Raw genomic sequence first — 13,698 nt, forward strand, 5'->3', positions numbered from 1 at the left:
TCCGCCCGCGCCGCCCTACGTGATCCTCACTGGCTCGCGGTGATGCAGGAAGAGTTTGACGCTCTCCAGCGGAACCGCACCTAGACTCTGGTGCCCCGGCCTCCTCGTGCCAACGTCATCACCGGCAAGTGGGTCTTCCGTCATAAGACCCGCTCAGACGGTTCACTTGAGCGCTACAAGGCTCGCTGGGTGGTCCGCGGTTTCCGCCAGCGCGCTGGAATTGATTTCACGGAGATGTTTGCCCCGGTTGTCAAACCGGGCACGATCCGCACTGTCCTCCAGCTCGCCGTCTCTCGCGGCTGGCCCGTTCACCAGATGGATGTCTCCAACGCCTTCCTCCACGGCCATCTTGAGGAGCAGGTGTTTTGTGAGCAACCCACCGGTTTTGTCGACGCCTCATTGCCCGGCCATGTGTGCCTGCTGTCGCGCTCTCTTTACGGGCTCAAGCAGGCACCCCGCGCCTGGTACCAGCGGATCGCCGGGTTTGTTCAGACACTGGGCTTCAGCGTCACTCGCTCGGACGCCTCACTGTTTGTCTATCGCCACGGTGACACGACTGCATACTTGCTGCTCTACGTCGACGACATCATCCTGACAGCCTCCTCCGCAGCCGTTCTTCAGCAGATCACTCTGCGGCTGCGTGACGAGTTCGCTATCAAGGACTTGGGTGCTCTCCATTACTTCCTTGGCATTGAGGTTGTTCGGCGCCAGGACGGCTTCTTTCTTCATCAACAGAAGTATGCCCATGAGCTTCTTGAGCGTGCTGGCATGCTCAACTGCCATCCGGTTGCTACTCCTGTTGACACGAAGGCCAAGGTTTCTGCTCTTGAGGGTTCGCCTGCGTCGGATGCTCCATTCTACCGGTCTATTGTCGGCGCTCTTCAGTACTTGACTCTCACCAGACCGGATCTTCAATATGCTGTCCAGCAGGTGTGTCTCCACATGCACGCCCCTCGTGACTCTCACTGGACCCTCGTGAAGCGGATCCTTCGCTACATCCGCGGCACGATGTCCCTCGGGTTGACACTCACGGCGTCCGTTTCTTTGGAGATGGTGGCTTACTCCGATGCAGACTGGGCCGGCTGCCCCGACACTCGCCGGTCCACCTCTGGCTACTGCGTCTACCTCGGTCCTTCCCTCGTCTCGTGGTCGTCCAAGCGACAACCCACGGTTTCGCGCTCTAGCGCCGAGGCTGAGTACCGAGCTGTGGCCAACGCTGTTGCCAAGTGCACCTGGCTTCGACAGTTACTCCAGGAGCTACATCATGATGTCTCCCAGGCTACGGTTGTCTACTGCGACAACGTCTCTGCGGTGTACCTATCCGCCAACCCCGTTCATCATCGCCGGACGAAACACATCGAGCTGGACATTCACTTCGTGCGCGAGCAGGTGGCTCTTGGACGCATGCGGGTTCTCCATGTGCCGACTGCTCAGCAGTTCGCTGATGTGATGACGAAGGGACTGCCGACTTCCACCTTCGAGGAGTTTCGTTCCAGTCTCTGCGTCACTGGCGCCGCTTTGACTGCGGGGGGGGTGTTGAGTATATTGTGTACGTGTATATGTGTGTGTAGGGCCCACCTCCTGTTTTTCCTGTATAGTTGAGGTTGTGGCCCACCTCTGTACTTATATATACGTGCCTGGTGCACCGATCAATACATCGCGATTGCACAGCCCATAATCTGTCTCTCCACACCAACTATCCACAATTACAGTGCAGCCACTTGTTTGCCACTCTTGCTTGAGTTCCTTTGTGCGGTTCTCAGTTTCTATTAGTTGCTCCTGCAGAACAGCTTCGTACGTAGGCATTACAACCCAGGCCCATGGGGAAACACAACCATCTCCCTCAAAGATGATGAATGGAGAACACCAGGCTCAGGTCCAGCTTCGGAGAAGAACTTGCCTATTGTTGCTGACGCAGAATCGAAGTAATCACTTTTCTCAACCTTGGGTTTCAGTTGACAAGAACTATATGTGATTTCCTTGGGCTGCGTCAGATCCGGTGGATAATGAAGAAAGCAGTGGTTATTGGACACAGTTTGTTGTAGCTGTGGTTGCTGGACTTGAGGAGATGGAAGGGCTGGGCTTGTGTGAGGAACCTCATCATGTTCATGCTTCAGTCTCTTCGTTTTTCCCGGCATCCGATCTTTCTTGCGATCCACAAGTGAACTCCTTAAGCTTGTCCTGACACTGTCCGGTACTTGGTTGCATGGACGAACATTGCCCCTGATGCCTGCTACATGTTGCTCTAGACGGTTGTAAGTGTTAGAATATAGAGTTGTAATCTCAACCTCCTTCCTTCTCTTATATTCTACCCAAACTCTTTCTGTCATAACCTTGTACGTCAAGCCAGGCTTCGGCCACGCATCAATATAAACTACCACGCGGCTCCCTCGATGGAGTAGGAACGCTTCATATCTTTCATGGTAATCAGAGCCACCTCTTCTCATACATCTAGCCACAATCCAAAACCCTAGAAACCACACATCATCGTCTCCATGGCTTCCTCCGCCGGCGTCTCCCTCAACCTTGGATCGCCGCCGTCTGAGAAGCTCGCAAGAGGTAATTTCATCCTCTGGAAGACGCAGGTCCTCCCAGCCCTGCGAGGCGCGCAGGTGACGGGGCTCCTGGACAACACCGATGCCGCTCCACCCAAGATGGTGGAGATCACGAAGGCAGACAAGACCACGGCCCTAGAGCCGAATCCCCTATACGGACCCTGGATCGCCAAAGATCAGCAGGTTCTATCATACCTTCTCAATTCCATATCTCCAGAAATTCTTGCACAAGTTGTTGGGAAAGTTTCCACCTTTGAGCTCTGGACGACGGTGACAAATCTCTTCGCCTCACAATCTCAGTCTCGGATTACTAATCTGAGAATCGCCATCACCAATACCAAGAAGGGCTCGATGTCAAGCTCGGCGTATATGGCGAAGATGAAAAGTCTTGGGGATGAACTAGCTGCTGCAGGTCGTCCCGTATCTGATCCGGAGATGGTGGACTATATTCTGGCCGGACTGGACCGCGACTACGACCCCGTGGTGGCGGCGATCGGCGCTGTCAAAAACATCATCACAACCGACGATCTTTTTGCCCAGATTGCTGCCTTTGATCAAAGGATGGAGATGCTAGGCGACTCATCTTCAGGCGGGTTCTATTCATCCGCTAATGCGGTCTACAGAGGCCGTGGCCAGTCCCGTGGCAGATCTCGCGGGCGTGGAGGAAGAGGCCGTGGCCGTGGTGATCGTGGTGACCGCGGTGACCGACAGTCGTCTTCCTCCAATGGAGGCGGCGGATTCAGAGGCCGTCCTCGATAGCAACAGCAACAGCAGGCTCGTGAGCAACAGCATGACTATTCAGAATGTCAGATATGCTACAGACACCATCTAGGAGGTGCACGAGTTTGCTGGTGGCGTTATGAAGAAAACGACCAGGAAGAAAAGCAGGTGCATGCAGTCTCCTATGGCGTGGACACCAACTGGTACGCCGACAGTGCAGCAACAAACCACATCACAGGTGAACTTGACAAGTTGACGATGCGGGAGAAGTACAATGGAGGCGACCAAATTCGCACGGCAAGCGGTTCTGGTATGGATATCACACACATTGGTAGTTCAATTGTTAAAACCCCCGTGAAAAATTTACACTTGACCAATGTCTTGCATGTTCCTCAAACCTCTAAAAATCTTGTTTCCGTTCATCGATTCACTCTTGATAACAATGTTCTTATTGAATTCTATCCTTATTTTTTCTTGGTTAAGGACTTGAAAACAAGGAGAGTCATTCTTAGAGGACGGTGCGTGGGAGGACTCTACCCACTCATATCATTATCATCATCATCATCTTCATGGTCCAATAAACAAGCAAATATTTTCACCAAGCTATCTACATCAAGGTGGCATAGTCGTTTAGGTCATCCATCTTCAGTCATAGTTAGATATGTTCTTAGCAAAAATAAACTCTCTTATGACCCTAGTAGTGAGTCAGTTTGTGATCCGTGTCAACAAGCAAAAAGTCATCAATTACCTTACCCAATTTCTACTAGTGTGTCTACTGCCCCTTTACAACTTATCTTTTCAGATGTATGGGGGCCAGCTCCTATTTCAGTTGGTAGATTTTCCTATTATGTAAGTTTTATTGATGACTATAGTAAATTTACTTGGATTTATCTGTTGAAAAAACGATCTGATGTATTCCAAGTTTTCCTCAATTTCCAAAATCTTGTTGAACGCAAACTGAACTCTAAAATCATTGCTATGCAAAGTGACTGGGGTGGTGAGTATGAAAAACTAAATTCTTTCTTTCAAAAGCTTGGCATATCACACCATGTATCTTGTCCTCATGCTCACCAACAAAATGAATCCGCTGAAAGAAAGCACCGTCACATAGTTGATATGGGGCTTGCCTTGTTAGCAAATGCTTCCATGCCGCTTAAATTTTGGGATGAAGCATTCTTAACTGCTACATATCTCATCAACTTGCTTCCAAGTAAAGTTATCAAATTTGAAACACCCATTACACGACTTCTTGGTGTCACACCCAACTATACATCTCTTCGTATTTTTGGTTGTGCCTGTTGGCCCAATCTTAGGCCTTACAACACACGCAAACTCGCTTTCCGCTCAAAACGGTGTGTCTTTTTAGGCTATAGCCCCATGCATAAAGGGGTCAAGTGCCTTGATGTTCCTACTGGTCGGGTGTATATATCTAGAGATGTTGTATTTGATGAGTCCGTGTTTCCCTTTGCATCCCTTCATCCTAATGCTGGTGCACTTCTCCGCAAAGAAATTCTTCTTCTTCCTTTACATCTTCGGTCTTTTGATCATGGGGGCAACAACAATTGTACTAACCAATGTGATGATATTCCTGCTGGTACTGGTCTTTCTCTTATGCCTGTGCAGGTCCCTGGAGAAAACGGTGCTCAAAATGACCAAGATCTCGAAAATATGGTTGGTTTTGATCCTATATTTCATGCTGAGGAAGGAGACGAAGCTGGCACAGATGACGAAGAAGATCTGGCGGTGCCTGCCACCCCTGCACGCGCGCAGATCTCAGATCACGCGACCGCATCCGCCTCGGATCAAGCCCCTGATGGCTCCAATCCTGGATCCAGGGCGGGCCACTCCCGTGCTGCCGCGTCAGCTTCAGGCGGGACCAGCAGCGGGGCCGAATCCCCCTCGCCCCGCGCGCCAGCGTCAGGCGGGACCAGCGGCGGGACCAGATCCTCCCCGCACCACGCGCGCCTCCAGTCGCGGTCGGGTGGCGGATCCTCTGCGCCAGTGCCTGCAGAAGGGGCAGCCACACCAGAAGCCACAGGATCCCCTGCGCATATGACGACAAATCAGTCCACTGCATCAGCAGATTCTCCTGGATCTTCTGTGGCAAGTATACCAGCGGTGCAGCGAGAGGTTTCTTCACGTGTTATGACCCGGCTACAGAAAGGTATACGGAATCCTAAAATTAGGAAAGATGGAACTATACCATATGGAATGTTGTGTATTTCAGGAGAACCAACATCGTTGAAGAATGCACTTGATGATCCTAAATGGAAAAAGGCAATGGATGAGGAGTATTCTGCGCTCATGAGGAATAAGACTTGGCATCTTGTACCAAATCAGAGAGGTAAAAATATTATTGATTGCAAATGGGTGTATAGAATTAAGAAGAAGGCAGATGGCTCCATTGACAGATATAAGGCACGTCTAGTTGCAAAGGGCTTTAAGCAACGTTATGGCATTGACTATGAGGACACCTTTAGTCCCGTTGTGAAAGCTGCAACTATCAGACTTGTGTTAGCCATTGCTGTATCCAGAGGATGGAGTTTAAGGCAGCTAGATGTACAGAATGCGTTTCTGCACGGTGTTCTGGAAGAGGAAGTGTTTATGAGACAACCACCTGGGTATGAGAGTAAGAAATTGCCACAGTATGTCTGCAAGCTTGATAAAGCACTCTATGGTCTAAAGCAAGCACCCAGAGCATGGTATTCCAGATTGAGCTCACAGTTAAAATATCTTGGCTTTGTTGCTTCCAAGGCTGACACATCCTTGTTTATTTATAACAAGGCAGGAGTAGTCATTTTTGTGCTTATATATGTTGATGATATCATAGTTGCAAGTTCTTCACAAAATGCTACTAATGCTCTTTTGCATGATTTGAGCTCAGAGTTTGCCTTGAAGGACCTAGGTGATTTGCATTTCTTCTTGGGTATTGAAGTCAAGAAAACTCAAGATGGTATTGTGTTAAATCAGGAAAAATATATTCTTGAGCTTCTGTCTCGCATGGGGATGAAAAATTGCAAGCCAATGCCTACACCTTTATCCTCCTCAGAAAGTCTCTCAGCATATGAGGGTGAGCCACTTCAAGAGGAGGAGAGTACAAGGTATAGGAGTACTGTGGGAGCACTACAATATTTAACTCTCACACGTCCAGATATCTCATTTGCTGTCAACAAGGTTTGTCAATATCTTCATGCACCTACTTCTGCACATTGGTCAGCTGTCAAGAGGATTGTGAGATATGTGAAACATACTATGGGAATAGGACTTCATTTCAAACGGTCTAATTCTTCTCTTGTGAGTGCATTCTCTGATGCTGACTGGGCAGGATGTAGTGATGACAGAAGATCAACTGGAGGTTTTGCAGTGTTCTTTGGATCTAATCTTATCTCCTGGAGTGCTAGAAAGCAAGCTACTGTGTCACGCTCAAGTACAGAAGCTGAATACAAGTCTTTGGCTAATGCAACTGCTGAGATCATTTGGGTTGAATCACTTCTTGAGGAATTGGGAATCAAGAAGAATCGTATCTCATGTTTATGGTGTGATAATTTGGGAGCAACATATCTGTCTGCAAATCCAGTGTTCCATGCCAGGACAAAGCACATAGAAATTGATTTTCACTTTGTACGAGAAAGGGTTGCGGCAAGGAAACTTGAGATTCGATTTATTCCTTCTAAGGATCAAGTGGCTGACGGTTTTACAAAAGCACTACCAGCAAGACCATTTGAAGAATTCAAGAGTAATCTTAACTTAGGTTAGTTGAGATTAAGGGAGGGTGTTAGAATATAGAGTTGTAATCTCAACCTCCTTCCTTCCCTTGTATTCTATCCAAACTCTTTCTGTCATAACCTTGTACGTCAAGCCAGGCTTCGGCCACGCATCAATATAAACTACCACGCGGCTCCCTCGATGGAGTAGGAACGCTTCATATCTTTCAGTAAGTACAAACCACCTTACCGCAGTAATTGCAGCTCACTTTTTTGCCTTCCCCATCAATGGGTTTGCCATGCCTTTCTTTTCCACAATTACTTGTCTGAGGATCCTGTGCGGAAAAAACCTGAAGAAAAGCAATAAGAGATACTTCAGTAATGCAAAAATTAAAATGGCAAATTTCCAAAACACAAGTGCAACATTTCGCCAATGATTAGATATCATCTACTTCCTTTTAATGACAGCACATGATGTACTGCTATTGATGAATTTACCACATGTGAACAGAGAAGACTATGATCCAGCTAAACACCGTACCTTAGAAGTTTAAACAGAGTTACTGGATGAAACAGTTTGTTCCGTATTTACCTTAGAAGTTTAAACATTTCATAGTATATTTACCAACAATCCCGCAAAAAAAATGTATATTTACCAACAGACTGAAGGCATGAGCTTGTTCACAAATTACAAGTTCATGGCAACAAATCTCTGGGCACCGATGCAATGAATTCACCGCAACTCCAACAGGGCAGTCAACAATTGGCCATTTTCGCCATGGTACACTCCAGAAACATGTAACTGTAACTAGATTAGACAGGTGTTCCTCACAAACAGTCTAATATTCGATGCTTACAATCCTGAAGGATTCGAATGAACCATACGAAATATTAGTTCGGTGCAAGTAAAAGGTTAACTATTTGGGTACTATCCCACAGGACAATTGGACTAATATTTACTTTTTCAAAGATCAGTGATGTGGTATAAGCATAAGACTGCACGATGATCTTACAAAGCCAGTAACAATACCCCCTCTGAAACCAGTGGCGTGAAAGTGACTTTTTTTCCCGATACTAAAATCCGACAAAGTCATAGTGCCTCCCCTCAAAGTTTCAGCAATTCCTTCGAATCGGCTCAAACGCCTTTCAAAATCCAACATTACCCTACCCAACTCCCAAAAGCAGGCAAAACCTAAAACAGAGAAAGGGGGATTCTTCCTGAGCAGAAAGCCCCGAACAGCACCACGGGTCACAGCCCACTGCCTATTTCCCTCGCTCTCGCCGGCTCATTCCAGAACAGAGCATGGCGAGGGATTTCAATTGCTTACCATTTTTGTCCCCTCCGGAGCGAGAAGGAGGGATTCGCAGCAGGCGGTCGCCGCGCCGCGCAGCACCTCGACCTGCCTCCCAGGGGCCGGGGGCGCCGCCGACGGAGCCGCCGGGGTTTGACGGCGATGAGCCCGATTCTGCGCCCCGCCTCCTCTGCTGCACGTCGTGGTCTCTGCTGCGCTCTGGCTTTTGCTTTTCTGATCAGCGGGGCGCTCACGGGTGGCAGAGAGGAGGGAGGAGGCGCTGAGGGCGAGGAGGGAACTGGGGTTTTTGGGAAGAGATGGAAAGAACTTTGACTCTTTGCCATTTCTGGAAACCGACGAGACGACGGGTTTTGATCGCTCAGACGACATTTACTGGTGTGCGAACCAACTTGTACTTGCACGTTAGGAGGACAGTGGTATCTCTAACCAATTCGGATTCAAGTCCTGGTGCTTGTATTAATTTTTAAATTTATTTCAGGATTTTCGGTGATGCGCGTTTGGTGAGATAAGACGTTCCCGACGACTACGAGATGTTTACGGTGACTTCATGAAATATTAAGATGATATGTCGGCTCAGTCTCTTAGAGGTTCTCATAGAGATAGGGTGTGTGTGTGTGCATTTATAAGCGTGAGTGTATGCGCGTCGCTTGCTTGTGTACTGTGTTAAGAAAAGGGACATTCATTGGTGGGTGGGAAACAAATTTTGTTTTCTCAACATAGTAGACGCAACATATGCATATACAATCATCCTTATGAAAGCACTCGTGCACATCTTACTCCGATGAGCACCTCCGAGAGACTCAGCCGGCACATCATCTTAAGATTGATAAAGTTGCCAGATGCTTTTGGGAATGTCGCCTCCCACCGAACGCACATCACCGGAATGTCTGGAATAAATCCATGAAAATGCAAGCACCACTGTCATCTGGGACTTGAATTCTGGTGGACAGGGGATAGTACCGTTCTCCTAAACATCCAACCACATGTTGGTTCGCGGAACAAATTTTATTGGACAACAACATTTCATTCTTCGCGAGCCACCATGCGGTTGGATGGTTAGGTGGACAGTGGTATCCCCAGCCCAGCAAGGTTCAAGTTCTGGTGCTCGCATTTATTTTGGATTTATTTCAGGATTCCTGGCGATACGCATTCAGTAATAGAAGACGATCCCGTCGACTACGAGGCGCCTATGGCGACTTCGTAAAATCTTAAGATGATATGTCGGCTCAGTTTCTCGGACATGCTCATAAGGTGTGCCTGTGTGCGTTCATAGAGGCAGGTGTATGCGCATATATATAAGCGCTTGTGTCTGTACTGATGTTAAAAAAACAACATTTCATTATCCTTTACCATAATAATAATATGCATTTAATAGTTACATCAACAAATATTTATGAAATTGCAATTACTTTGAAATTAGGTAGGATATTAATTGCGTGCATATATTAGGTGTTATTATGTACGCATTAATTGTGTGACTAGCTATGGCGCCCCGATTCAAACGTACACTAATTACGCAAACGTGTACGATCAAGATCATAGACTTCCGAGAAGATATCACAACACAACTTTAAACACAATAAAAGTCATACAAGTTTCATATTACAAGTCAGGGGCTTCAAGGGCTCGAATACATAAGCTCGACACAAACGAGTCAGCGGAAGCAACAATATCTGAGTACAGACATAAAGTTAAACAAGGTGACATAAGATGGCTAACACAAAAATAGCAACGATTGAAAAGGCAAGGCCTCCTGCCTGGGACCTCCTAACTACTCCTCGAAGTCAAACTCCACGTAGAATCATCCTCGGGATCCTCTGGCTCCTGTGCTCCATCATATGATCGCAATAACTAGGAATAGGGAAAAAGAAGTACCAAAGTAACTGTGAGTACTGATCCAAAGTACTCGCAAGACTGACATCAGATCTAAACTACATATGCATTGGTATTAATGGGAGGGGTAGTATCTGTGGACTAAACTGCAGGATGACAGAATAAGAGGGGGAGAAGCTAGCCCTATCGATGATTACGCTTCTGGTAGCCTCCGTCTTGAAGCATATAGAAGAGAGTAGCAAGTATAGTATCAAGTTTCATCGTACAACATACATCCTACCCGGCGATCCTCTCCTCGTCACCCTGTGGAAGAGCAATCACTGGGTTGTATCTGGAAATTGTAAGGGGTGTGTTTTATTAAGCAGCCAGTCCTAGTTGTCAGAGGTCGGAATACAACTCCAAGTTGTCATGTTACCGTGGACACGGATATTCGTTGCCGTGTTTTCCCGGCCTTGGCAATGACTACAGACGGCGGCCAGCTGCTCGGCGGAGCCGAGCTTGGCCATGGCGATGCGGTGGCTACGGGAGCACAAGAGGCCAGGGGAGCGAGGGAAGAAGATGAGGGGCTCACCGAGCGGCACACACGGTGGCCCTTGGGGGTTTAGTAGCTGCAGATTCGAGGCAGATCAAACAGCGGCATAGCGGTGGCCGCTGTTGGGGAAGAAGATGCGAGTGACGACGATGGCGCTCCTCGGGCTCGATCCGGTGACGAGGAGGAAGAAGCAGTCCACCGCGGACCACCTGTACACCTCAGAGGAAGGAATGGGCGCTGGTAGAGCGCGGTGCTCAACGGCAACGGCGCTCGATGGTGATGGATCTAGAGGGAGAGAGGAGAGGAGCGAGCGAGGGAGAGCTGGGTGGCATGGGCGAGTGGGGAGGGAGCCCGAGGCGTTGCGGCTGCCCTTATCCCCTCGTCGGTGACGTGGCAGTACGGGGCGGCATGCCCGGTTCGGCGGGGATGCGCCCCGGTCGGAGGAGCAGTGAGGAAGGGGATCGGCCGCGCGAGGGAAGGTGGGCCGGCTTGCTGGGGTGGGCTAAAGCCCAGTGGGGCAAGTGGGGCTTCTCTCTTCTCCTTTTTCCTTTCTTTTGCTAGAAAAATGCTTTGCAATATTTGAGCTGCCAAAAGGATTATGTAAAATGTGGGACTTGGCCACATAATTACATTGCAATAATTGGCACTGCCACAAAAAGATTGTGAGGCTTTTGAGATAGTTTGCATTTTTTATAAATTAAAAAGGCATTTAATCTATTGTTTTAGCCACTGTTTTAAATAGTTTAGTGCACTTAAACACTTTGCAAAAATGTTGGTTCACTACCAATATTAGTTATGGATTATTTGGCACATGATGAACATTTTAGTTTTCATGTTTGAGCAAATTTTGAATTTCACTTAGCATTTGAATTTGCATTCAAAGGGGAATTTGAAAGAGACATGAGACGATGGGCTTCCTCAAATCGCCCTAGGTCTTCATGAGCAAGCAAGTTGGATGCACACCCACTTAGTTTTTCTTTTTGAGTTTTCATAAATTATAGCTCTAGTGCATCTGTTGCATGGCAATCCCTACTCACTCACATTGATATCTATTGATGGGCATCTCCATAGCCCGTTGATACGCCTAGTTGATGTGAGACTATCTCCCTATTTTTGTCTTCTCTACAACTACTATATTCTATTCCACCTATAGTGCTATGTCCATGGCTCACGCTCATGTACTGCGTGAAAGTTGAAAAAGTTTGAGAACACGAAAAGTATGAAACAATTCCTTGGCTTCACTACAAAAAAAAGACACATCCGTGACATTTTGGGCCGAACGAATTTTTTTCTGTCATACATATGACACTTCTATGACGATAATTGTGACAAAACCCGGTATCATCATAGATGTGGTGGGCTCCTACTTCTATGACAAAAAATCATGACAGAAAATGGGCTTTTCGTCCTGGGCGGGCCGGAGACGCATCTGCATGACATTCTTTGGGCCGTCCATGATGAAAAAAACCGTGGTAGAAGCGAGGGCGAGGAAAATTTCGGGGAGTTCCCGGTTACGGTGGGAGGTCGGTGGCCGAGCGATGCGCGTTTCTCTCGTACACGTACGCGCGTGTGTGCAAGGCGTTGGCTCTAACTGAACCCGAGCGATTGCACTATAGGCTACGCGTTACTGAACCCAAGTGATCGATCGATGGTTGTTAACTGAACTCGATCGAGCGATTCCTTCGCTACTGCTGCTAACTGAAGCCGATCTATGTTGCCTCTAGGATGAACAGTGAGTGTTTGGGGGGGGTAGATGAACAGTGAGCGATGGCGTTGCCTCTGAATGAACAGGACCCCGTGGTGTGGAGGGCTGGATGAACAGTAGATGGTGGAGGGGTGCCCGTAGAGGGGTGGTTGAACAGTAGCCGGTGGAGTAGCGCACGGTGGAGGCTGGATGGACAGGAGCCCGTGGAGGCTGGAGGAGGTCGACGATAGCCCATGGAGGCTGGAGGAGGTCGACGGTGGAGATGAACAGTATCCCGTGGAGTCCCGTTTTGCGGTACGCCACACCCCTCCCGATGAACAGGACCGCTGTTTCGACCTAGCGCTCCAACACAAGTCCGTTTCGTCCATTTTGCGGTACGCCACACCCCTCCCGATCAACAGGACCCCCGTTTCGACTGTAGGAGGTCCGTTTCATCCGTTTTGCGGTACGCCACACCCCTCTCGATCAATAGGACCCCCGTTTCGACCGTAGGAAGTTCGTTTCCTCTGTTTTGCGGTATGCCACACCCCTCCCGATGAACAGGATCCCGTTTTGAACATGGCCGGTCGAACACAAGGCCGTTTCCTCCGTTCTGCAGTACGCCAGGCCTCGTTTCCATCGCATGTTCCGTCCAAGCCCTTCCGATGAACACGACCACGCATTCCGTTCCGACCCAGCCGGTTGGCTCCCCATGAACACGACGACGACACTGTTTCTCCGTTCCAACCCAGCCATGTACACGAGCCCTGGCCGTACGTATGCGCGAGTAGGCGTTCGAGACCCCGCCCGTCTATACACATACGTGGCCATATTTTCTTTCTTGCACCCTGACCGTTGTACGTACATGTACAGGCTATGTGCGCGCCTCTACTACGACATGTACGCGCCTCTACTATGACACATGCGCGCCTCTACATCGACCAGTATATATGTACGTACACGTTCGCGACCAGAATGACAACGCTACGTACGCTTCGACCAGGTGGGTCCCGACTATCATGCACTTCCTTGCGTGCGAAGATGTAGCTGGTGGGTCCCAGCAGTCAGGGGGGGCGAATCGTTTTTTTTTTTGCCCGGACGCACTTCCTTGCGTGTGAAGATGTAGCTGGTGGGTCCCAGCAGTCAGGGGGAAATGTTTTTTTCATGAAATACGGTGGCCCGTCCGGTGGGTCCCCGTTGTCAGGTGGAGGAATAATTATTTTGCGTGTAATAAGGAGGCACTTCCTTGCTGCGGCCGTGGACCCAGCTGTCAGCCTCTCCACGTACAGTCCACGTCCGATGGAAGCCGTTTCTTGACCACGTTGACCACGCCGCGCCGAGAGCACCAGGGCGGTGG

Source organism: Triticum aestivum, chromosome 7B (genome assembly GCF_018294505.1).
Source record: "Triticum aestivum cultivar Chinese Spring chromosome 7B, IWGSC CS RefSeq v2.1, whole genome shotgun sequence".
Classification (NCBI taxonomy): Eukaryota; Viridiplantae; Streptophyta; class Magnoliopsida; order Poales; family Poaceae; genus Triticum; species Triticum aestivum.